Here is a 26,038-nt window from a genome sequence, read left to right on the forward strand (position 1 = left end):
TCAGGGTGTGCACCCTTTGGGTCTTGATGTAGAATTTGAGAGTACAGTGTGCCAGGGTATTGTTGTCCATTCTGGTGACATGGTCATACACAGACAATGTAAAAAGCGACTGAAGGCAGGGAAGGTCTCTGTGAAATTATGACATTTTGCACAGAAGTCAAACTGCTTTATGCTCAGGATTTGCTGCTGACAGCGCATATGGTATGCCTCTAGCCTCTCCGAGTCTGCCTGTAAGAGAGTCCAGGTTTCTGATCCATATAGTATACAGATTTGAGAGATCCTGAACTTTGTTTCAGTGCAAAGCTGGTTTTGCATCCATAGAAGCGAGACTTCATGCCGGAAGGGGTGAGACCTATTCGCCAAAGAAAGTCTGGTTTGCTGTGACCATTTGAACTCTGCTTGCTGCCTAGGTAGATGAACTCATCAGTGCTCACCACAGTACTAGATGCCACCTACACCAGGGAGTTTGGTGGCCTAGCTAGGAGGTTCAGAACCTTGGTCTTCTGCCATGAGAGGTTCAACAACCCCATAGCATAGGCAGCATCTTGAACGCCTTGGAGGGTGGAACACTGACTGTTCCACCAGCAAGGCAGTGTTGTCAGCATAGTCTTCATCGGTGAAAGACACAGAGGTTAAGCGACTTGTCCAAGGTCACATTGGAAGTCTGTGCCTGAGAAAAGTATTAAATCTAGATCTCAAGTCCCAGTCTGGAGCCTTACACACATATTAAGAAGAAGAGATTGAGGGTCAGTAGTGGAATATGCACATTTAAACTTTTCAATAGAAAAGAAACATTTTCAGCATTCCTATGGAACACTTTAGAAAATCACAAACTATTATGCTAAATTATACAAAAACTGGAGGCTCTCAGCCAATGAGAACCAAGACTCCATATCACGTGATTTCTCAACGAAATGGCCACTCTTCTCAGTGCAGACTGATTCTATTTTCTCATTTCCTTCCCCGGGATTTCCCTTTTCTTCTGATTATCTCCTTACACCTTTAACAACGTTAAAGTTTCTGCTTCCTGCTCCCATCTTGGCACCTCTGCCCCGTTCCATGCTCCCTCCCCATAACATTTCTTAGGGTGAGTTTGAGCCTTTGCTCAAAGCCCTGTGTAAGGGGTGGCACATAGCTTTGCCACTCCAAGAGCTACCCTGGGAACGAATTGTGAGGTTCTCCTTCCCTGTTCCCGAAGGAAGTAATTTGAACCACCCCCTTTCAGGTGCAGATTACTTCCTCTCCATTGCATCCTGCCAGTTTAGCAGGGTGGGTGTGGAGTCCAGGCTTCTCCCAATCCCCTGTTTAAAGTAGAGAGTCCCAGACATGTAGCTCCCGTGTGCTCAAGCTCAGATGTGCATAGTAGGCTATGCAGAGGGTAGGCTTCCCCTCCACCCTTCCCTTACAGCGGTATTAGAATCAGGCACACTCTGACTCTTAATTAAGAGAAATATTTTTTTCCTTAGTCATACCCGTTTTCTGTCCCCTGTGCCCTCCGTCCCTCTTCTATTTACAGAACTCTGGAGCTGAAGGCCTGCAGAACTCTGGGGCTATTCGGAAGCCAAACACTGATCTCATCTGAACGTGGCAGACAGCCCTGACTTTCTAATGGGCTGGCCCCAAACTCTGGATCCCTACATTTCAAACTCCGGAACGTGAGCTGAATGTGCAGTGTGAGATTCCCTCGGCTTCTCGTGCGGAGTGAGGAAAATATGAAATACGGTATAATCTGTGCAAGCTCATTGTACCATCCCCATTCTGCCTGTTGCCCAGCATGTCAGGTTCAGCTGCTGCTGATCCATCTCTCCCTGAAGTCAATGGCAAAGCTCCCATTGACTTCATTGGATGCCGGTCATTGGCCTCATTCGGCAGGTCCAGGGCTGAGTCACTCCCTGATCATGTACATGGCCTCTAAGGGCCCAATCCTGCATTACTGAAGTTAATGGGAGTTTTCAATGGGAAAAGGAATAGGCTTCTGGGGTTTGATCCTGGGTCTGACTCTACAAGGTAGTGAGCACCTAAGAGCATATGTCCTGTGACTTGCTCTGTGCACCACTTACGAAGTTCTGAGTCTTCTAAACTTCCTTGGAAGTCAGTAGGAGTGCTTTGCAGATACAGGCCTTAAATCAGAGGACCAACGTGACTAGAGAGTAATCGGGGATTTTGACAATCACCTTACTGACCCTGATAGCTGAACTCGGCACTGGGGAGTAGCATACAGGACAGGAGAAACAAGGCAAGGTGAAGTGTACTGTGTTTAATAGCCTTCCCCATAAGGGGGCGGAGAAGGACAACAGGACTGGTACCTTGTTTTCCTTGGCAGTTTGAATACATCCGGTTCCCCCGCAAGGATAAACTACTCAGCCAAAATGGATTATTGCCTCATAAAAAGGGGCACCTGCTCTGTTATCCCTTAAATGAAAAACAGGCCTAAAAATATATGAATAAGCCATGTTGTTTTAATGAGGCATGGAAATGAGCTATCACTGCCAAAACACTACCCTTTCTCAACCGCCTCTTCTGATTACAAGAACTGTAATTTGTTAGCTCCTGGCTTCCTGTTATTAAGCCAATTGTTCAATTTTCAGGAAGCTTTGGGATTGTAGTCTAAAGCTGAGGGGATGAAGATAGGGCAACACGGGCCTAATCCTACTTCCATAGTGTACCATGAAAGTCTGTTAAATTAGGGAAGTTTTAGTATTCAGATAGTATTTATATGTGGCAGGTGCTCTGTACGGAGAAGCAAGGAGGTGAAGGCCATGCCATGAAGAGAGACACACTATAGGCCAGCCTTTATCACCAAGCAGAATATGAAGAATGACTCACTCGCTGAGTTTCCTTTGCGGAGTTATCCCCACAGCCTTGTACTTGTTTTTTTCCTTAGAAGCCTGGAATGGCTCTGAAAAAGGCACTCTGTTTGATGGAAAAAACAAACAACCCTTGTGTTTTCTTTGTATATTTCACATGCTTGTAAGGAAAGAAATTACTTACCTAGGATAAGAAGATTCCTGCCTTTTATTAAATATTAAACTGAAAGAGAGAATACCTTCAGGAACAAGCCTATATACCTGGCAACAAGGCAACCGCAAAGTTCTCTTTACCTTAGGAGCTGTGGCCTTTTTTCCCTGCTGGGTCACTTGTTCTTTGCAAAAAAGCAACCATTTCAAGAAACCATCCAGGCACAGTTGGGTCTCAGATAACTGTGGTTATTAAATATACACCAATATGCAGCTACATGGCTCTGTTTCTCTGACTGGTTTCTGGAAGCTTCTAAAACACAGCACATGGTTTTGGCGGGGAGGGATAACTCAGTGGTTTGCGCTTTGGCTTGCTAAACCCAGCATTGTGAGTTCAATCCTTGAGGGGGGCCATTTAGGAATTGGGGCAAAAAACTGTCTGGGGATTGGTCCTCCTTTGAGCAGGGGGTTGGATTAGATGATCTCCTGAGGTCTCTTCCAATGCTGATATTCTATGGGGAGCACCACTGTAGGGCTCACAAACTATTTAACAGGGATACTGTGCTATTCCTATGCACTACACTCCCCATCAGTAAGAATTACCAACCTCAAAGATATCTTGCGAGACTTCATTCACCCAAGTTTACCAAGTGTTTTGAGATATGTAGGTGAAAGAATTATGCCTTCCCCACTCCCCTGTGTCCTGCACAAGGCCTGGGTACAAGCAGGCCATATGTCTGTCTGGTCTAGAGTTTTTTATTATTCCCATCATCATTGTATCTCGGTGCCATTACTATCACAGGGACAATTTTCAAGGGGACACATAGTAGTTATGCTCCCAGTTCCCATTAATTTTCAAAGAAATTGGGCATCCAGCTGCCCTTTGTGCCTTTGGAAATCTACTCCATATATGTCATAATAGTATAGGACTACATATGGGCCTTATTCTATAAGTCACCAAGTGCTCTCAAATCCCACTGGAGTTGAGGGTTCTCAGCACCTTGCAGGATTAGGCCCTAAGGTAATAAACTGTAACACTAATACATGTGCACCATGAAACTTTCATTTGTGTGGTATGCTGCACTAATAGTGGCTACATAATTATTAGTGCATAATTTGTAACATTCTTAAAATGATAGTGGAACTGAAACTGGTGGTGGTGTGAATATTTTGAATGTATTTTCTTCTCTAGCAAAAAAACAACAACAATATCAACCACTGCTGTGGTATTTTAAATATATCATAATATATGGGTCAGATCCTACAAACCCTTACTCACATGAGCAACCCCTCTGTCTTCAAAGGGGCTACCTGCAGTGACTATATTTTAAAAGTGCATATGACGATCTATTGTCCCACGTGGGCGATAACTTTTCCTACTTGTGGAATTTAGACGTTAGTGGGACGTATCGTTCAGATGAAATATTATGAATATTTTCCCCTTGGTGATGAAATGTTCTATTGCGCCTAATATGGGGACAGTTTTTGATATAGGCCGAATGGTTCCTAGGATGTACAATTCTTTCCACTATTCTAAACATTACTATTTTGCACAAGGTGTATTGTCCCAAAGCTCATTGTATTAAACTGTAGAATCACTGCTTTTGACCCACAACAGAGTAAGGATATGACACATCGATTAGGATATATTTAAAATACCATAGAACTTGTTGCCATTACTATGTTTTGCTGAAGAGTAGGATATATTAAAAATATTCACACTGCCACCATTTGCTCTGGAAAAGAAAACCATTTCTTTTGGAGGGCATAATTGAAGTGCTAATACTACCTAGAGGGCTGGAGACTTAGATGAGGATTCACACACTCACCACGTTGTACTTGTCTTATAAAGCATATCCTATTAGCTGACACATTCCTTCAATAATGTAACTTGAATCCCTTGATTACCTCCATGTCAAAAATAGCGAGTCAGCTATAACATATGCGTCAACAGGGTTTAAAGCTCTATTTGTTTACTTATCTAGACAGATGTTTGAATAGTTTCTGTAACTTCCAGTAAAACATTGCAGACAACTGTGAAGTTTGCTAACCCCTTGGTAAAGCAGTCTCTTTGGAGTCATTAGTTCACCACAAGATAAACTGCACTAGTATGCCATGCTTCCACTCCCAAGAACTAGGCTGACGGAAAAGCTCAGCATGCCATTCCCACCAGCAAACAGGGATTAGGTTAATAAACTTCTGCAGTGGAGATTGTGTCTCTGTTTTAGATCAATAACATTAAAATGAGGACAGGCAAAGCATTCTACTCTGTAATCTTGCTTTTCTCATCAGACACATCTTTTCTTCTACTGTCTTTCTCTCCAATTAATGATGCTGAGCCCAGTCCTCCGCTAGGGTGCAATATTGTGCCCCGTGAGAAGAGCTGAGCCAAAAATTCACCAACCGTGCAGTTGGGAGCCTCACTTGTTTGCAACCATGCGTTGGCTTCCAGGCTCAATACTTAGCCAGGAGTGGCTGGTAGCAGACAGAATATACACCTCGACCCCGATATAACGCAACCCGAGATAACACGAATTCGGATATAACGCGGTAAAGCAGCACTCCGGGGGGGCGGGGCTGCGCACTCCGGCGGATCAAACCAAGTTTGATATAACGTGGTTTCACCTATAATGCAGTAAGATTTTTTGGCTCCCGAGGACAGCGTTATATCGAGGTAGAGGTGTACCATGCCCATGAAAGGACCATGGGTACATCTTCACAGCAAACAGGCAGCAGCGAATTTCTGAGCCCAGCTCAACTGACTCTGATGCTCTGTGAGGAAGGTGTCTTAGAGCCGAGGCTCAAGTCCAAATGTCTGCACTGCTATTTTTATCCTTGCAGCCAGAGCCCTGCTAGCCCGAGTCAGTTGAGCCGGGCTCTGAGACTTGCTGCCACAGGGGTTTTTTGCATGTAGCTATATCCAGTGTGGCTTAAATTCCCAAACAAGATGGCTAGGAGAATAACATTCAAGCCCTGGGCCAGCTAAGGCAGAAGAGGGGAAAGTTGACATGTAGCTATGTCACACAGTATCTATTATGACCAATGGGTATGCAAGGGACTAGTTTTGGGTAGTTTGAACAATCCAACCTCCTGCTATTGTCCTATAACTGGAACCCTGTATATCCCATTTGCCCCCGGCACATAGGACGTCATGTCACATGGGTATGGTGCAGGGTGATCAAACTTTTCATCATAGGAACCACATCTTAATCGAGACATTGTCCGGTGGATGCCTCGCCTGCCATTTGTATGGTCTACCTCCCTTCCTCCTCAGGGTATGTCTATACTACCCGCCGGATCGATCCAGCAGGGGTCGATTTATCGCATCTAGTCTAGACGCGATAAATCAACCCCTGAGCACTCTCCCATCGACTCCTGTACTCCACCACCACAAGAGGCGCAAGCAGAGTCGATGGGGGAGTGGCAGCAATCGACTCACCGCAGTGAATAGATCTAAGTACATCGACTTCAGCTACGTTATTCATGTAGCTGAAGTTGCCTATCTTAGATCGATGCCTCCCACCCCCCAGTGTAGACCAGGCCTCATAGTCACCCAGACCACACCCCTGCCATTTAGGATCACACAAGAGCACTGTAGAATACCACAGTTTGAATATGTGTCACATGCCCCCTTTTCCATTACTCTGCATGCCCTCTATGAAACAGTAGTACAGACCTGCCTGGACCACATAGCTTGAGGGGGAAATTCACCCCTGTGCAGAGGTACAGCACAAGATCTAGGCATCACATAAGTGCCTTGTGTTGCCTCTCTGACCCTGGGCAAGATCTCGAAGCCCCAGCTTCTGTGTCTAATATGCTTCATTTGCCTGCACCCAGCAGTTGCAACCTTCACTTTTTCCACACTCGTACTGAGCACACAGCTGGCTCAGTGCTGGGGCCTCAGTTCTTTAATTAATTAATGGAGATATCCCATCTCCTAGAACTGGAAGGGACCTTGAAAGGTCATCAAGTCCAGCCCCCTGCCTTCACTAGCAGGACCAAGTACTGATTTTGCCCCAGATCCCTAAGTGGCCCCCTCAAGGATTGAACTCACAACCCTGGGTTTAGCAGGCCAATGCTCAAACCACTGAGCTATCCCTCCCCCCATAAGGGAAGGACAGTGTAGACAAAAACTTCTGACATTGCCCAGCCTGTAGGAAAACAAGAGATGTGCGTGTTTCATACCAGGCCTGAAAACTGCCTTACTTTTAGTCCTTCTCTCTCTGTTAGTATATAATTTGCTGCTGTTTTGGGAATGCTATGAGCCTCTGGGTTTGGGGGAAATTTTCAAAGGCAGATATGGGAGGAAGGTACCCGACTCCCATTAACATTTTCATCATCATCATCACACCTAGCTCTTATATAGCATTTTTAATCAGTAGATCTCAGACCATTTTACAAAAGAAATGAGTATCAATTATCTCCATTTTACAGATGGGGAACCTGAAGCACAGAGTGGTAAAGCAACTTGCCCAAACAAGCCAGTGGCAAAGCCAGAAATTAAACCCAAGTGTCCCGAGTCCCAGTCTACTTCTCTATCCACTAGGTGACATTGCCGCTCTCAATAGGCAGTAGGGTACCTAACCTGTGTCTTTGAAAATGTCCCCAGGGGCCTCAGCTTTTTAATTCTCACTCTCGGCTCTCCACCCCTTCCAGGAATTCATGTTGTACATATTTTTAAAGCAATTCAGTTGTCTCTTTAAAGTTATGAAATGGGAGTGTTCTTTCTATTAATTGTTATTAGCGCATACTCCACCTGTAAAGTATCGTTACATACTGAATGGATTTGAGCAGCTTAATTGTCTAACACACTCAGCATTAAGGACCTGATCCAATAAAGCACTTAAGCATATCCTATCTTTAAATACATGTGTGAGTCTTCACTGGGACTGCTCAGTATTTATGGTTATAAACATGCTTAAATGCTTTGCTTGATCAGGGCCTAATTTTCTAGCAAAACGTGTCCGAGTCACTTATCACTCTGTGCCTCTATTTTGCCATCTGTAAAAAGGGGATAATGATACTCTTTTCCTTTGTAAATTCCTTTGTAATGTGTCTTCTGTTCCATCCAAAACAGTATCACCCATAGAAAAGTGTCAGGGTTGGGGATTTTTCATCATTTTAGTTTTATAACACCAATGACAGCTTCATCTAGCTATTGACAGAGAATGTTCTCCACTTTGGTCATTATTATTTAAACATAAAGCCAACCTAACTTCACACTGAGGGCCACAGGTATGCGAGCTTGTAATGTCAGAATGAACTTGCCTGGTATCATAAGGGAGCCATATTGCTCTGGGGTTTTGAATGTTTAACAATCCATCTCCTGGGTCATCATCAGGATCTGAATCTGAAACTTTCAGCACTAAAAGCATGGGCCTCTACCACTTGAGCTAAAGAAATAACTCTATGAGCTGCTAGCAGTAGTAGGCTGTTATCCTCTGTGTGAACCAGTCAATTGAGTGGGACATAGCACAGATGAGTAACATGTTACATATGCAAAACAACATGGATCTGCTGGATTGTGAAGCCCATCCTCATTTTCTATTACAGTGTCTCACACTCTGGACATTGTAGATCACACTTGAAATAAGTACCCTGGGAAGGACAGAGCTTCTGTATTCCAGACAGCTGTATCCAAACATGCATTTCTCAAATAATTTAATGAGAGATCATCTGTTCTAGTTATATATGATGAGAAGGAAAGTGGCCAAAGCATGGAAGATTATATTCTAATAGGGAAAAGAATCCTTGGGGTTAGAATGAGGGAATATGTTGGCTAGAGGACCCCATAAAGTCTTCAATATTTCATATGCTATAGCCGATGCTGAGAATTTTGGGCAGATGGACAAAGAGATTCTTGAGGGCAGACTTCCCTCAAGCTCCAAAATACACATTTTTTATTGTTTGAAGAGACATCTTTAATGCTTGCAGTGGAAGAGGCTGTTGACTCTCAGACCTTCAGGGAAACATTGGACTTTTTCCATTTATGTTGCTGGGCTTGGGGAATATTATTCATTTTCATTCTTTTAAATTAATTTCCTAGTTAACTCTAAGATGTCTGGTTCTGAATTTGAGGTTTCCATTTAACTTGGTGCTTTCGGGGCTTCTACCGCCAAGGATACCCTTGAAGTATGTTTTATGGTTCTCGTAGGGCCAAGGTTCAGACAGCCCTATACTCCCGTTGAAGTCACATTGAGCCAGTTGTGTGTGTTGGGGCTTTAAAGTCAGTGGAAGTGGTATGCACTGAACACCTCACAGGATCAGCCCCTAATAACTTTCCCTGTTATACAATGACACTTATTATACACCCCCACCAAAAAACCACAACAATAAGGTGAACATGTTCTCATTGTTTAATAACACCTAAAATGCTGCAACTGAGCTGCAGAAGAATTTGAAGCCCACATCTGCGCTGACTCACACCTCATGCAACACCACTAGGTTTGCATGGCATGAATCAATACGGAATTAGACCCTGAAGGCCAAATGCTCTCTCCATTCTACAGGTGCAACTCGCATTTCATTCAATGCAGCTGGCCCCCATTTAACCGATAGAAGGGGCTGGTTCTAGAGTTTAAAGCAGAGCTGCTGAGTACTCTAGCACCCCTAATTGTGTGAGTGCATGTAGCACGTGCAGAGGTGTAGTCCGGGGCACTGGAGGACACCGTTAATACTATTTTGCAGTTTGAGCACCATTCAGATATAACTTTTCTCATGCAACTTTTTATTACGGGGTATTAAAAGGCTATTTTCTTATGCAAAGTGAAAATTGCTCTCCCCCAGAATTGAATGTGGTGCAGTGTAATGCTACTTCTCGACCACAGAATTCTAGAATGAGTAACCCCAGAAATAAATCCAAGTATTCACGCACTGATTTTTAAATGTTTAAGAGCTTGATCCTCAGCTGTAGGTAAAGAGCTCACCGTGCAACTCGGGAGGCTGGGCTGGGTGGTGCAAAAGTGGCTTTGATCCTCATTTATGTTAACTTGCATCCTGGGAGGGCTGCGCGCTGGGCCTGAAGGCTGTTCTAATTTATAGCAGCTGCCAATGTCTCTCTTGTGACTGCTGGGGGTCACTGGATCATGGGGAAGCCCTAACCGCATCCCTTTTCCTTTGTAGTCATGCTTTATTCTGGCCACACGGTGTGTGTGGAGTTGTTGTGCTGGCTGTACACCACTGGAGGATTTCCCTGCACTAGAGTGATCCTCCCATGGACGGATATACCCGTTTTCGGGCTGCCTTGTGTTAGAGGAGTGGCACAACGCAGACCATCACAACTGAGGACTGGGGCCTAAATCGTTTTTAGGTGCTGTATTCGTCACACAATTTAAAACAACTGCTTAGCACTGAACCAGAAAAGAGCAGTTTAACTTCACACTTCGATCTGTGCAGCAGAATTGATTGCTACCATATATACACGAAGAACATCTTTAGTCCCGTGAGTATCCCCTCTTCATTCATGCATTTAGCCCCATTGACTTCAATGGCACTTGCATGGTCAACAAGTCAGACTAGAACAGAACTGGGCATTTATTAGCAAGAGGGACAGGAAAAGAGGAAAGGACTGGATTTCTCAGTTCAAACAGCAGCAAGACGCTCTTCTGCTGAGAGATAAACAAACTATTAAATCATGATAGTTCACCAGTGCCAGACTGATATGTTCCTCCTTCAAAAATAATAGCTGAAAAGAAATGAAAAATAGTTTTCCATATGCAGCATTGCTAGTACTCTAAAATGAGTAATTTGGAGGCACCCTTAGTATTTTAAGATCCAATCCTTCTCTTGAGGAAGTTAATTTCAAAACTCTCCATTCACTACAATGTGAGCAGGATCAGCCTCTAAAAGTTGGAAACTCATATGAAAACTGGGCTGATCATGATTTAATAAATGATGAGTAAAGACTTCGAAATGATATGTAAGATTCCAGTGGTACGTGGGCTAACGTTTGGAGCACTGCCACACGAAGGTCAAGGAGGGAAATAAATCAATGGCTAGCAAATTGCTCTTGTTAACTTGGCTGTACTTTTTGCCTGATAGTCATTCTGGTGATACTCAAAACTCAGGGACTCAATTTGTCAGTGATGTGGCAGAAAAGCAAAGTACAGAACATTACAATGCAGACTTTTGAAAGGGCTAACTGGAGCCTCTCAGGAGAAACCCTGCTGTGCACAGGGAATCTTCAGCACATTGCAGCTGCAAATACGTTGTCTAGTACAAGAAAACTTGAGGGAGAAAAAATAAAATCATATATCAGATATCTCATGCCAAATGAAGTCACTTCTAGAAAAACGCAGTCAAGCCCTTGATTTATGTAATCCACTGGTGAGCATGTCACCAGTCCCCCTCTATGCCTGATCCACAGAGAATATGAGTCTGTACAGCCCCACCTATGGAGCCTCTGTTGTTTTATTCAAGCTGTAGTAGTTCATGCTCTGGTTCAATCCCTGATGTGTTGGCCAAGGTGGCAGCTGTCACACTCAGACTGCTTTGTGGTGACACAGGAAATCATATTCTGATCACATTGATATGACCCTTCTATATTTTACCCCCATCCAAACCTCCCTCAACTCCCCCACCCACTTGTTCATCTCCTCCACCTTTTATGTCTTGTCTGTTAAACAGTAAACAGCACCTAGAAAAATGGGGACGCCCATATGATTGAGGCCTCTATCACAACCACAATATTAAATAATAGCAATCACTTCAGGATTGGACACTAATGCTGCTCCAGGGCTGACTGGAGTGGATTGTTGAAAAGTGGAAAGAGATATCCCTCATCCTCCACAGCGGAGGTGTTAGCGTGTTGCCTCTTTAGGCTCCACCAGCCCCAGAAGAAGGGAGATGTAAATCAGCTTCTACTACAACAGGAGTTCTCAAACTGGGGGTCGGGACTCCTGTGGGGGTCGCGAGGTTATTACATGGGGGGGGGTCACGAGCTATTAGCCTCCACCCCAAACCGTGCTTTGCCTCCAGCATTTATAATGGTGTTAAATATATTAAAAAGCATTTTTAATTTATTAGGGGGGGTCGCACTCAGAGGCTTCCTATGTGAAAGGGGTCACCAGTACAAAATTTTGCGAACCACTGGACTACAGCCTCCAGATAGGCCTTAGAGCAAAGGGACTTGAAGACTGAAATATGCTTTCACCCCTATTCCAGTCAGGTTCAAGTGGCTGAAATTGAAATAAAAATTAATGGAGATATCCCATCTCCTAGAACTGGAAGGGACCTTGAAAGGTCATCAAGTCCAGCCCCCTGCCTTCACTAACAGGACCAAGTACTGATTTTGCCCCAGATCCCTAAGTGGCCCCCTCAAGGATTGAGCTCACAACCCTGGGTTTAAGCAAGCCAATACTCAAACCACTGAGCTATCCCTCCTCCCCTAAGCAGCATGGGCAACCATTCCCTTGTTGCTAACTGCTTTTTTCCTGGCCTTTGGCTACATAGAGAAATTCAGTTTCCAGGGCCATCAATCCAGCAGCTTTGCTGAGTGTTATCCACACTGCAGAAGGGAAAAAATATTTTAAAAGCCTGAGAATTTTCTGAACCCTCTTGTGTTTTGTGGGTGTTTTTACTGCTATCCCTTTTATTTATGTGCACTGTGAAACCAGCTGTTGTGGCCTGTTTTGTCCTCTCCTCAGTCAAACACCCCAAAAAATGTACAGATGATCATTTACTCTGGCAGCACACCACACCCATTATCATTTCTGAACTGTTGCATTTTGTGAGTGCTCTTTGGCAAAAGGATTTGTTGTGGAGACAAATGGTTTACCAGCCTCGTGCAAAACAAATATTTTCATCGCAATCTGATTGTTCAAAGCACAATAGCATTTTTTTTTCTTATTTAATTCCTGCTGAATCTCTTAGTAAATGGCACATTACACGGGAACATGTCCATCCGTAATATGAATTCAGGGCAGCGCGCCTGTGCTTTGTGCATGTTGATCTTCACATAACTTCAGATTTTCCAAATGTTCAAAACAGAAGCACTTATACTTCGGAAGTCCTTTTCTAATGTGTTTTCTTACAGTTATTAAAATGGGAAGGATGGCTCTGTCATTTGCTCTATGGCATCCAGAGGTCAGAGTACCCAGCAGTAATAGTTAATATAGAGCCTGTTCCACTCCTAATGCAGCACATGAGGTTTTTTTTAAAGAACATGCGCTTTTCATGGTGACCCAGACTGGGAGAACGTGGGCTGGTTATTAAGCATCCAAATAAGAATTTTTTATCAGCTATATTTTCCAAAAAGAATGCAAAATGGGGGAAAGCATTAATAAAACTCTATATTTTTAATGAATAGGATTTTATTGCAGGGGAATAGATAAGGAAACAACAGGGCAAAATTCCTCAATCTACATTACAGGCCACGTCCTCAGTTAATGTAAATCAGAATATTGCCATTGAAGTCCATGAAACTTCACCCATTTACACATGCTGAGAATCTGACTCCTCTTGCCCGAACAGCTGCCCATGTGAGCACAGAACTCCTAGTCATACCAGTCAATGCAGCTAGAGCCTAAGATGATCTAAATCTATGTAGTTCCATTGACTTCAACAGAGCTATGCCCATTCACACCAGTGCAGAATAATGAGAGAGATCAGAGCTGTGAGAATCAGTGTGGGCAGTTTTGCCTGGGGATTTGATGTGAAAGAAAGAGAACCATCCTCTTTTTGCTGAGATGTGGCAGGAAGATTCCAGATCAGTGGTTCTCAAGCAGACGACCGGGGCCCCTTGGGGGGCTGTGAGCAGGTTTCAGGGGGTCCGGCAAGCAGGACCAGTGTTAGTCTTCCTGGGGCCCAAGTAAGAAAGCCGAAGCCGCGCTATGCGGGGCTTCAGCCCAGGGCCCCAAGTTCTGCCACCTGGGGTTGAAGCCGAAACCTAAGCAACTTAGCTTCGTGGGGACCCCTGTGGCGTGGGGCCCCAGGCAACTGCCCTGCTTGCTACCCCCTAACACTGGCCCGGGCTTTTATATACCGAAAACCAGTTGTTGTGGCAAAAGTGGGCCATGGACTTTTTATACCATGTTGGGGAGGGAGCCCTCAGAAAGAAAACGGTTGAGAACCCCTGTTCCAGATCATCATAAGAGATTGTTGGGGTACCACTAAAACCAACTAAATACCAAGGCCCAAAAACCAAAGCACCTCAACGTTTGTAACAGGAAAAACACTGACAAGATTTGGCAATATAAAAGTACAAAGTTTTTGGACTTTGAGTAATGTAAAAATCTCCTGACAAATCTGTATTTGTAGAAGATAAGAAATGTTGACATTAAAGAACCCATAGCGTGCTCTCCAAAACCTTTCTAATAGATTAAGGGGGAGGATAATACACATATACAGTACTGCCTTATAACGTTGAAATATAAAATTGAGGTATGGCTAATGATAACATTAAAGGATTTGCTAGCTATATTTTAATAAGTTGTAATTATGGATAGGTCATAAATATAGATAAGAATACACATGGGCATGGCATGAGTGTGTTTTTGCCAAGTGTCCTTTGACATAAATTGCTGCTTTGTTTAAAATAATGTTTTTGTAGACAAGGTAAATAATGTGTCATGTTGGAAGCCGTAAGCTAGTTATTTGTCATTTGACAAATAACTGCCCTCCCTTTTTTTTTTTTTTTTTTGAGAAGCTCAGAAACAGAGTGACCCAGGTTGTCTTGGCCCAGAAGCTGCAAACCCAGCCAGAAAAATGTAGAAGTTATGCAAAGCTTGTGCATGTGTAATGTCGGGGTTACATAAAAATCAGTGGGTCATCTGACTGGAGAAAAGTTGAGTAATGGGGCATGTGATAATGTATGAGAATCCTAGTGAATATGGGCCTGTGATGGAGTATACAAATCCCACACTGGAAAGCGAGGGGTTAACCTGAAAAGCCTGCACAAGCTGGAGGTGGGGCTTAAAAAGGGGAGCAGAGTGGCTCAGAGGCAGGTAGTGGAAGGGAACAAGTGGTGGTTCTGATGGGAAGTACTGCCAGGAGCTCATTGCCTGGGACCTGACAGCACAGAGCTGGGCAAACCTACAAAGGAGAGTCAGGTGACTGAGTGTGCAGGCCAGAGGCTCGAGTGAAGATTCTTAGATTTACTCAGTGAAGTTAAAGAAGACTGGGTCGGAAGTGGTCTGGGGGGTGACTGCTTGGCACCCCAAGGTGCAGAGTGTAGCTGCCCACCACTGGGCCCTGGACTGGAGCCCAGTAGAGAAAGCGAGCCCGGCTCCCCTATCCACTCCAAGAAGATGTAACAACAACAGGAGCCTTCACCTTGGGTGAGAACCCAGCTGGAGAAGACCTGGAATTCAAAGGTCCAGACCCCAAAGTCTCTGTGCTAAAAGGGAAGGACTGGAAACCCTTGGGGGGGGGGGGGGGCGGAAGGGGGTTGAAAGACAGGACTGTGTTTCAGTGGGGAGACGACTCACCACCCTTATGTCTGACCACTAGGTGGCACTGTTCATGACTGTTCACATTCTACAGGTCCCAAAACTGGAAAAGCACCAGACCAGAAATTAAAGAACAGGATGAAAGGACCAGACCAGGAGATCAAGGGAGGTGACAGCTATCATGGAAGGTGAAAGAACTTGCCGATACCCTGGAATGCAGTAACTTGGGCCCATTTACCTATTCTGTCTTGTCTGTTATTATGTGTCTGGCTTAAATGTGTGTCCAGGCATTATAACAATAATTCTGTCTGAAATTGTAGAAATAAAGATTAAATCTGCTTAAACCTAAATGGGGTGGGCTTGTGACTCAGTTTCCCACTTACTCCAAACAGGCCAGAAAATTTTCCATTCAAACCCTCCCAGTTTTGATGGTATTTTTTAACAGCTCTACTCCAAACATTGTCCACAATGATGGTTCGAATTTTTGAAGAAATCTGCTTTGGCTGTGTTCAGATCACAGTTGCCAACTTTCACGCGGTAAATAAGCACCCCGACTTTCACAATAAACCCAAAATCAAGCTAATCCCATTTCAAAACAAGGCCAAAACAAGCCAATCCCTAAGAACCCCAACACTCTATGTGACTAGATCCCCCCGGCGTGCAGTCCAGGACTGTGGTGGGCCGGTGTGCACCCCTGACTCTCTCCTGTCCTTGCCCCTGCTTGCCGGGAACTGATATAAAAAAAAAGAAGAAGAAGCAACAAGCTACAACAAGCAACAAGCTACAAGATAAAAACTAGCCAATAAGCAACTCAGAAGCCAATTAAGCCAAAAACAAGCCCAGTTTCTGCATTTTTTTTTTTTGAGGGTTTGGCATGTCTGGTTCAGATTCCCCCTTTTACGTTTTCTTTCTGCAAATAGTCTAGGGTGAAATTCAACACTATAGACAGCCCTGACTGGCCTCTTCACCACTTAAGCCTTCCAAATAGGGCTTACATGGGACTGAAGTGGTTCATCAATCTTGTGGTGGGCCTCTGCCCATCAGTGAATGTCACCCACTGCAAAGGGAAAAAAGGAAGTATAACAAAGCAGCTGAAGATTGAATTAGGAGACAGAATATGTAGAATGTGATACTGTGTTAATAATTGTCTGCTGAAATAATATAGGTTTAGCCCAATACTGCATCCCACGCCCTAATTAAACAAGATCTGGTGGAATAAAAACCTCCCCCTTCCCCCGGGGAGTTCATCTTGTGTACTCTTGTTCTAGTTTACATTTTCATTGGAGATGCACAACCTGCCCGCAGTTGTGTCCTCTGGTTCAATATCTCTACTTCCTTCCCGTAGTTTGCCTTGGGCTCCCACTAAGTAAGCACAGATATCAAGATGTTCAGAATCACAGTCAACAAAAATCAGTATGCTATTTTATTTTATTTGCACAGCTGCTATGAATTTTCTTCCACCTAACTTTTCGCTCTGTGTGTGTCTGTTTTAGAACCAGGGGAAAGAAGAATGGATTTTTTAGCATTTGTGTTTGCTTTTATTGATCTTTAAAATGTTTTGTGGATTTTTTAAACAAAGGACTACAATAATATTAGAATCAGTAAATAAAAAAGATCTATAACTAAGCCATGTGGAAATTGATTTTTACTGACCCTTTCTTCCAAATACCACCTTAAAGCTACCCTATGTCCTTGCCTTATCCTTCTTGAAGCGGGGCAATACATTATTTTTATAATTCTTTATGAAAGGTTTTGTTGGAAACTATGAAAGCAGACATACTATATATATAATATATAATATATATATAAGCACATACATATAACTGGTGTGTAATATAATACACTGTATACTCTAATACAATTTATATTATGATAGCAACTAGAGACTCAAACTAAGATACCTGTTGTGCTAGGTGCTGTACATACAAGTACTAAGAGACAGTCTTTTCCCCAAAGGGCTTGCAATCTAAATAGACAAAGAGTGGCAGGGGTAACATGGGCACAGAGAGCCAAAGTGACTTGTTCAAGGTCTTATACCAGGTCACTGGCTGAACCGGGAATCGTACCCCTGTTTTCTGAGTCTCAATCCAGTACGCTATCCACTGGCTCAAGCTGCCTCTCGAGTAGCTGTGATAGTGGATACTGTGTCTATGTCTACCCATAATATTGCTTTTTCAAGGCATGTCCAGCTCATTCTGTCACACACTAGTGATTATGGTGCAATATAGGGCTTTTCTTGCACACTGGTAGCTGGAATTCAAATAATCTAATGCACAAAATTGGATTGCACAAATATCTACAACACAGGCAGCAGGCAAAACCATAGGTCATCCAAGAAGCAAGAAGCAGAAAAGACTCTGCCACATGGACAAGCTATTGACCAAAGTGAGAGCTCACCACAGGAAGACAAACAATGGATGTCTTATTTTTAAGGTAGTTATTTATGCACTTTACTGATTTAAGGCTGGATCATGCCTGGTGATACCAAGCCCCTCCTGAGAAGTGCCAAGACCCATCAGCTCAGCCGGAGCTGAGGAAGATCTGCATTTTGTAAGATTGAGTTTTCACAGAATACCATCTCCATAGCAATTACAGTGGGCCTCACTCGCCTCTTGTCGTATACACTGGTGAAAATCAGTAATAATTCTATCCGGGGGACCGCTATGGCTATGTCTACACTTACGGGGTAGACTGCACGTCCAGCTAGCACAGGTATAAATAGTAGTGTAGATGGTGAGGCATGTCTTAGGTAAGTAGAGACCCCTACATGCCTGAACCCCAAGGTACCTGCCCTACATAGGTTTATACATGCCTAAGCAGTGCTTCCCACATCTACACTGCCGTAATGCCTATGGGTCTCTGCAGCCAATAATTATGGCCCAATGTACACACGAGAGGTGCAATTACAGTCAAAGGCAATCCAATGTTGCATGTCAGCTAATATTTGTGGATATTTTTGCAGTTGTTCATGCGGTTCTAATAATAATACTTTGCACTCTTATAGTGCTTCCAAAGCCCTTTAACCGTTTAGTGAGTTAAGCCTCACAACACCCCTATGAAATAGGGAAGGGTCGTTATACAAAATATATTGTCTATATCACACAGTCAAAAAATGTTTCACTTTAAAAGGATTCCACTGTACAGAGTGGTCTGTATGCAAATTCCCAACAAGCATCCTTTCAGCTAATAAGTAACTGAAAAACGGTTCCCTGTTGCTTTAAAAGTCCTAAGGAAGAACTCCCCCTCTATGTGTATTGTTTAAACATCTCTGTGTGGCAATCAGGTTTTGTTTTCCCCCCCCTCTCAAATAGCAGTGTAATTAGTTCTTCAAAGGGCCTACTCTTCGCATTTTATTTCAGCAAGTTGTCATTTGGGAAAGTCAAATTTCTAAACAGGAGTTCAATCCCTCACATATGTTTCCCAAGTTTATCTGCAGTTCACAAGCCTGTACAGAAGCTGTTTGACTCAATCTGTTGCTGGGTAGGGGGAGGGCACAGGTTCACACCAATAAACAAACCTCTTTGCAATGTCAATCTCTTCACAGCGTTGGATGGGATTTCTTTGAAGCAGGGTTTGCCTGAGCTATATGAAAACTCAGGATCAGTTTCAATGTGTGCCGGGGACAAAGGCCTTTATTGTATAAAAGGAATAGAACTAAGGCCCTTTCTTCAGTGAAGTCCCCGTCAATATTTTTTGTTCAGTATGAACCTGTGATCCCGGTCGTGGCTAACAGAACAAAGTAGGATTGTGTTTAACTAGAACCAATCTTTGTGGGCTGCTTTGCTTTAACTGAGACTTTCCACTGAAGATTAGAGCCAGATCCTCAACAGGTGCAAATTGATGTTGCTCCATTGAAGTCACATGTACCTGGTCATGAAGTCCATGGATGGCACAGATTAACACCACCTGAGGATCTGTCCCTATAGGTGGAATCAATAAGACTCCAGAAAAGGCTGGCATTGCTCTAATATATTAGTAATATCCTGAGTGCATTATAAATGTACTGCTAAGAACTATCTATCATGTTATAGCTACACTGTGTGACCACGGTCACATTACAGAGTGGTGGAAGGAGATTAAATATTAGAGCCAAAATAGTTACAGACTTATTCCGTAACCTTTCATGATTTCATTGTATTTTTCCCCCTCTGATGAATGGATTTTCCTAAATTTGACAGATTTATTTTTTGTGGCAGGTATTTTTCTCTCACAACATTTAGTGCCAGTTTTCCATTCAATCCCAAGCAGGGAGATGAGGTGAGCGGTAATCTATCGGTAACTATAATTTTATTTAGGTCCATGTAGCACATATGCATGACCTTTTTTTCTTAACAATGCAGGGGTTCTGTTTTCTAAGCCTCTATCTGACTACTGATTTGTTTGGGAGAGGGGAAAAATTCAAGGAGATGTAAATGACATAAAATAATTTAATATTTCAAAGGGCCTGTTTTAAGCATCAACTTTAAACTGGAGATTTTCTACAAGCTTGGGGAATCTTTACGTATTGTTAAAGGGATTTTTGTAAAGACGTGTGGCATATTTATGAGTTACCAAAAAGAATTCCACTCAATGTACTCAGGGCTGCTCATGTTGCCTTAGGTTTCCTCAGATCTCTTTGGAGATTTCCAAACTCATAAACACTGTAAATACAATCAGACGTGGCTATGTCTGAATTTTGTTAAATCGATCCCTTTTTTTTTTTTTTTGGTAACTAATATGATCCATCATTTATTTTGCTTGACCCATATTTCATATTTAAGGAAATTAAATAAATCTCATATTTATTATTCCAAAAAGCTAGGTGGTGTCTGTTAACACATCTAAATTAATGAAAGTTTGGAGGTGAACATATAAAAAGCAGAGCAGACAGGCTATTTTGTGGAACTAGACTTCCACACTTCACCTCAATTCTTCAGGGCTGATTCATTGGGTTAATATTTGTTCCTGTTTGATTAGCTCTTCCGGGCTGATTCACTTGGTTAATATTTCTTTGTTGGGTCCTCTCTTATACAGTGTGTGGCCATATGATATACTATTGTATTGACATACAATAACTATCAGCCTACATGTGGTGATTCATGTGGCGTCATTCAGCACTTCTACTTCTAGTCCTGGCTGGAGATCCGGGCCTTATTCTGACTCATTCACAGCAATATTATGTTAGTGTAACTCCATTGATTTCAGTGAGGTTACTCCTTGTTTATACCTGCTGTAAGCAAATGAGGAATCAGGCCCTATAAGTTTACAGATGTGGACAAAAATTAAAACAAAAAACAAGTTAAACTGAATTTTTCAAACCTAAAAACCCAAAGTTTGGATGGAGTTCTTTTATAATCAATCCCAGTTTATCCGTCCCTAGAACTGATCCATTCCCTCCATGAACTAAAGATGACAGTATTGATTCAGTTTCATCTACACTAATTTGACATGAGTCTGATCACGATGGGGTAATTACAGTTTTACACAGCATAGCACCTTTGCCCTCAGGGCTGAGGATCTGGCCCCTTGGTTTCAGGGGAATCACTCCTGGTTTACACTGATGTAAATGAGATCAGAATCAGGCTCACAGATCTCATTTAAAAATAAAAATATTTGAGTCATGACAGATGTCGCTGAAAAACGCAACTTTAATTTCTTATTTGGCCCTGGAGCCCTCCCAAAAATCCCCATGTCGTGTTTCGCATTAGGCAAACTCACCTAAAGCGAACCAGTGGTTAAACACCTAGTTGCCATAGTCACAAACCCCAACATCACCCATAAATGTCACCTGGTAATGTTTAAAGAGTGAGGGATCTCTGCTGGAGGCTGTGGGATGCAGGATTGCAGAACCTTCCTTCTCCAGCTCTGCATTTGCTGGGAACTGCCCGTATCTGGGGAAACCCCAACATATCCCATGCCCATATCTGGGGTCTTTCAGGTTGTTTCTGCTCCCTTTGCTACCCCTCTAACTTCAAGCCCTGAGAAAATTCTATCTCCCGCAGAAGTTGCCCTACTAGGGCTTGAAAACTCCATTGTTCAAGTGGAATATAGTTTTCCTGGGCAGTCATTGTCCTGGAGGAAGAGGCACTCTCTAAGGTAGCTAAAGCCAATGCCATGAACAGCTTTGAATATCCAGAGAGGGAGAACTTGAATTCAGTTGCAGAGATTAGAACACCTGGGTGTTCTGTATACAAGAGGTCAGAAAAATTGGGGCAGTAGGAGGGTTCCCCATAGAAAATTGAGAAAAACTGAAAAGAAAAAAAAAGTTATGAAAATATTCCACAGAAAAATTCAACTTTTCATTGAAACACCAAAGTCGGTTTTCATTGAAAACCCAGTTTTCTTTCAAAACCAGTGTAGACGGAAATTTTTCAACCAGTCCCTGCTGCTAAACATCAAGAGCCTGATACAAACTGCACTTTCCAAAGCGTCCGTCCCAAGACTTAGGCCTGGTCTACTCTTAAAAGTTAGGTTGACATAGCTGTGGTACTTGGAGTGTGAAAAATGTACATTCTTCTGTGCTGTAGCTATGCTGACCGAATCCCTGGTGTAGACACAGGTAGGTCAATAGAAGAATGCTTCTGTCAACCGAACTACTGTAGCTCAGGGAGCTGGAGTTCCTGTAACAAAGGGAAAACCCTCTTCCTTGATGTAGGATGCGTTTATATGATGGGTGCTACAAGCGGCATAGCTAATGGCACTGCAGCTGTGACTCTAGCATTATAGTGTAGACATGGCCTTAGATAGGCTTTGGATCAGGCCCCAGGTTTCTAATCCAAACACTGACAACACTGTATTCTAAATTTTCTTGTGAACATTCTTCAACGTTTACTCAAAATTAACTGGTTTGGGACCAAGTTCACCCTTGTGCAGGGCCAGCTCAAGGCCTAGGTACCATTTCAATCACATGTAAATCCTCAAAAACAGAATTTAAGTGGGGCATAACTTTTGTGCTCCCCGCCCCCCCCCCCCCCCACAGCAAAGATTATGAGCCATGGAGAACAATCCCACCAGTAAATCAAGGAAAGCAAATTCTGTCATGGTGAAATGATGTAAAAATCTGAACAAATGTCTATGAATAACGGTTTGTAGCATTCACCCGGCTCTATATGCTCACTCCCATCTGACCGACCAGTAGGTCACATATCCATGATAAAGTGAATATGATCCTAATTGGCTTGATTCAGGTTACACATCACCCTTGTGTGCACTTCTTCTTACAGCTCTGGAACAGCTAGTTTTGAGAACATAAAAGAGAGAGGGGCCAGGGGGTGTTAGTTACAGCTATAAATTTTACAGCTTGCTGGAAACCACATTAAATGCCAACATCAGTTTATAGATCAACTCTGCAACTGCTTAGTTGTTAAAGCAGCGGTGGCAGATTATTGTATTGTAGCCTAGTAAAATATGGGCACTGTATTTGCTTTGAGAGAACTTAAAAGAATAATAGAATCTCAAATGTCTTTGACTTCTTATTTCTCTTGCACTACAATAGCCGTAGCGATGTGTCCTCTGCACTTTCCTTCTCCGGTACAGAGGTCTGGGCCTGGTTCTAGGGTCCAACAGTGGTACCCTCAGCTATGAGGAAACCTCCGTTGGTGTAGAATTGCTTTAGTGATTCTTAGGTCACTTCCCTCCTGGCCCAGGCATGTGGGGCATGGATAGTGCATCTCTAAACGGTTTAAACCCCAGTGGTCTGCTGCTGCCAGAATGGCTCCAGGGCCATTGGCAGCTACCTCGGTTTTGAACAGCTAAACTATGCAGGGGTTTGATCTAGTGCAGATTGCGTCTCTCCCCGAGGGATGTCCAGTGCTCCTTGGCTAGGATCCTCTAGCCACAGGCCCCACTGAGTTCTAACCCTAACCCTAACCCTAATTTGCAATCTTTTGGAGGCAATGCAAATGAAATCTATTCCCAGCTGGTGCCTAATCTCTGTCTTCCTTTTTGCTAATCTAGCCATTTATTTTGGAGCCTAAAGGGGAACAGAGCTCTTTAGAAAATCTGGCCCCAATTGGCGTTCCCTATAACGACCCATAAGGTCTATATTGATGTTTTCATGCTTTATAATATGGAAATGTGGAGCTGTACCTGAGATGTTTGCAGTGCTTAGATGAGAACAGGGGAGGCCTGAGGGCTGCTTATCGTTGACGCTGTTTCATTCTGAATGTGGCAAAGTCCTGAATCAAATCTCTCCACACAGAAGAGCAACAAACTAGTGTCTTGCCGCCAGATGGAGTCTTCGTGATACTTTTCTTATTAACAAGATGTTTCCAGGTTGAGAATGTAGCATTGTCAAGTGAAGTTAATAGCTTAAGGCACTATAGTCAGATGGAAACTCTCTGTGAAACAGGCTTTTGTTGGCTAGTGGGTTAATTTGTGAAATTACTAAGGAGGACTTTCCCAGTGCTACTACTTGTACTTTACAATCTTTCTGTGAATAAAAACTCTATTGCTGTGTGAAAGATAATACTGAACACAGATAGGGTGACCAGATGTCCTGATTTTATAGGGACAGTCCTGGTTTTGGGGTCTTTTCCTATATAGGCTCCTATTACCCCCCCCCCCACCCCCATCCCGATTTTTCACACTTGCTGTCTGGTCACCCTAAACACAGATGAAGCACAATGGTTTTTGAAGATGCAGCTGGCTTGAGGATAGCAAACAGTACACAATGTTTTCTTGGGTATGCCTCTGCAGTGTTGATACTGTGGTGACATGAGTGGAGACATGAACCACTTATGGAATTGATAAAGGACTTCAATTTTTTTCCTCAATAATGGCCAGACCATTAAAGTCAGTTGCAAAATTACCATTGTTGCAAGTTCAAGCCCTGGGCTACTAGTTTGAATCCAGTCCAGCTCAGCAGAGACCTTACGTAGTCACCATCTTATGGCTATTTTGGGTTCTTTGTTAAATGGGTTGATGATCTTCAGTTCAATTCACTTTCTGGTGGATGAAAAACCATCCTTACAACTGCCACCTTACTGGCAATCTTAGCAGAGAGTGAAGTCTTACATGGTCATAGAGACCCCACTACACTTATCCCTCAAGAGTTAGACGCTCCAGAGTACTGACAGGATAGTGCGAAGAACCTGGAATTGTTGTGGTCTTTGCTGTACCTCTCTGTGGGGAAAAGGGAGAGCTTTAATCTCCTGTGTTTCCAAAAGTGGCATATTTCACGAGCACTAAATCCACTTACAAAATCCTGCTTATATTATTTTTAAAGACGTATAAAATAATGGAACATCTAGTAAAGTTTATTTACTTGGTTCCCAATGGAAATGGTTATGCATGTTGTTAGAAATTATGCTCCCAAGTTTCACGGCACCCTATGTGGTTACCCATGTGGCCTGCCTAGTAAAAAAAGCTCCTGTTCATCTGATGTAAAGTGAAATGGGAGGGAGACCTTATTCGGTTGCCCTGCAACAGGAACAGCAAACAGGGAAGTTTTGCAAGGGAGTTCTCCAGGTGTAGGAGGAGAGATTACGTGACCCTTAGGGTGAGTTTCTCTGTTAGTTCATTTGTTTATTAGTTTGTGCACTTGCTTGCTTGCGGTGTGCTTGTCTGCTTGAAGATTATAGTGTGGTTTATTTTGGGGGCTATGTGCTGAGACAATCATCGGCTAGCCTAAGCTAGGCTGAGGGTTTACTAACAAGGCTTTAGCCTGCTATGTCTTGGTCCATACTTTAGGATCCCTAGAAAAGGGGGTGGGGTCAACTCAGGGAGAACAGGGGTTTAAAAAGCCAGCTCCTAAGAGACCAGAGGAGCTTGTGAAAGGAGGAATATTGTGAAGGAGTGTGACAGGCAGATACACCTAACAGACATATTCTAAATGTAGGCCAATAATCCCTCCCCCCACCCCTCCACAAACCAATCAAACAAACCGAAAAACCCTGTAAGAGTAAAAATAGTGCAGGCAGAAGTCCAGCAGCAGAGTGGGGGCTATCCAGTTTATTGCACTGAATGCAGTACGTATGACTACCTGCCTTGTGGACAGATGGCGTATGTGTGCATGCCGTGCAAACAGCTAGCTCACGGCCCTCAGAGACACCGTACGGGCTCTTGAGGCCAGAGTGACTCAGCTGGAAGAGCTGAGACAGAGAGGTACCCAGAGGACACTTCAGGGACACCCCCCGTCTGACAGCCTCTGTGCTGTTAAGGAGGATGAAAATCTCAGGGAAGGAGAGCATTAAACTGGAGCAGAAGGAAAGAATCCAATAGTTGGGACCCTCCTTCCAGATGATGTCATGGTATCCTCTTGCACTGAGGATACCCCTCTTGTGGGGGGGTAATCTCAGTTACTAGGAAGAGCCAGGTAATAATAATGCCTTTTCACAACTGCATCACATTATTGTCTTATAATCCATTTGTGATCCATTATACCCACAGATCCTTTTCAGCAGGACTACCGCCTAGCCAGTTTTTCCCCATTTTGTAGTTGTGCATTTGATTTTCCCTTCCTAAGTGAAGTACTTTACACTTATCTTTATTGGTTTTCATCCTGCTGAATTCAGACCACTTCTCCAATGTGTCAAGGTTGATTTGAATTCTAATCCTGTACTCCAAAGTGCTTGCAACCCCCTCTCAGATTGGTGTCATTTGCAAATTTTATAAGCATACTCACCACTCCATTATCCAAGGCATTAATGAAAATATTTGAATAGTACTGGACCCAGGACTGACCCCTGCAGGATCCCACTAGATAAGGCCTCCCAG

At 43.3% G+C, this 26,038-nt stretch overlaps 2 long non-coding RNA genes across 3 annotated transcripts in view; one reads left to right on the forward strand and one right to left on the reverse strand.

Moving 5' to 3' along the window:
- LOC122173845 (uncharacterized) overlaps positions 1-16,755 on the forward strand; it is a 74,939-nt gene extending 58,184 nt beyond the window's left edge. The window contains exon 4 of the long non-coding RNA XR_010589610.1: positions 15,438-16,755. This is a non-coding gene — a long non-coding RNA (uncharacterized LOC122173845). The remainder of the gene's footprint in view (positions 1-15,437) is intronic.
- LOC135972978 (uncharacterized) overlaps positions 1-26,038 on the reverse strand; it is a 60,852-nt gene that overhangs the window by 22,652 nt on the left and 12,162 nt on the right. Inside the window, exon 1 of one of the 2 annotated variants that reach the window (XR_010589612.1) lies at positions 1,473-1,537. The exons of the other annotated variant lie outside the window; for it this stretch is intronic. This is a non-coding gene — a long non-coding RNA (uncharacterized LOC135972978). Of the gene's footprint in view, positions 1-1,472; positions 1,538-26,038 lie in introns of those variants that run through there. 2 annotated transcript variants of the gene reach the window in all.

The sequence above is a fragment of the Chrysemys picta genome, chromosome 8, assembly GCF_011386835.1.
Source record: "Chrysemys picta bellii isolate R12L10 chromosome 8, ASM1138683v2, whole genome shotgun sequence".
Taxonomy (NCBI): Eukaryota; Metazoa; Chordata; order Testudines; family Emydidae; genus Chrysemys; species Chrysemys picta.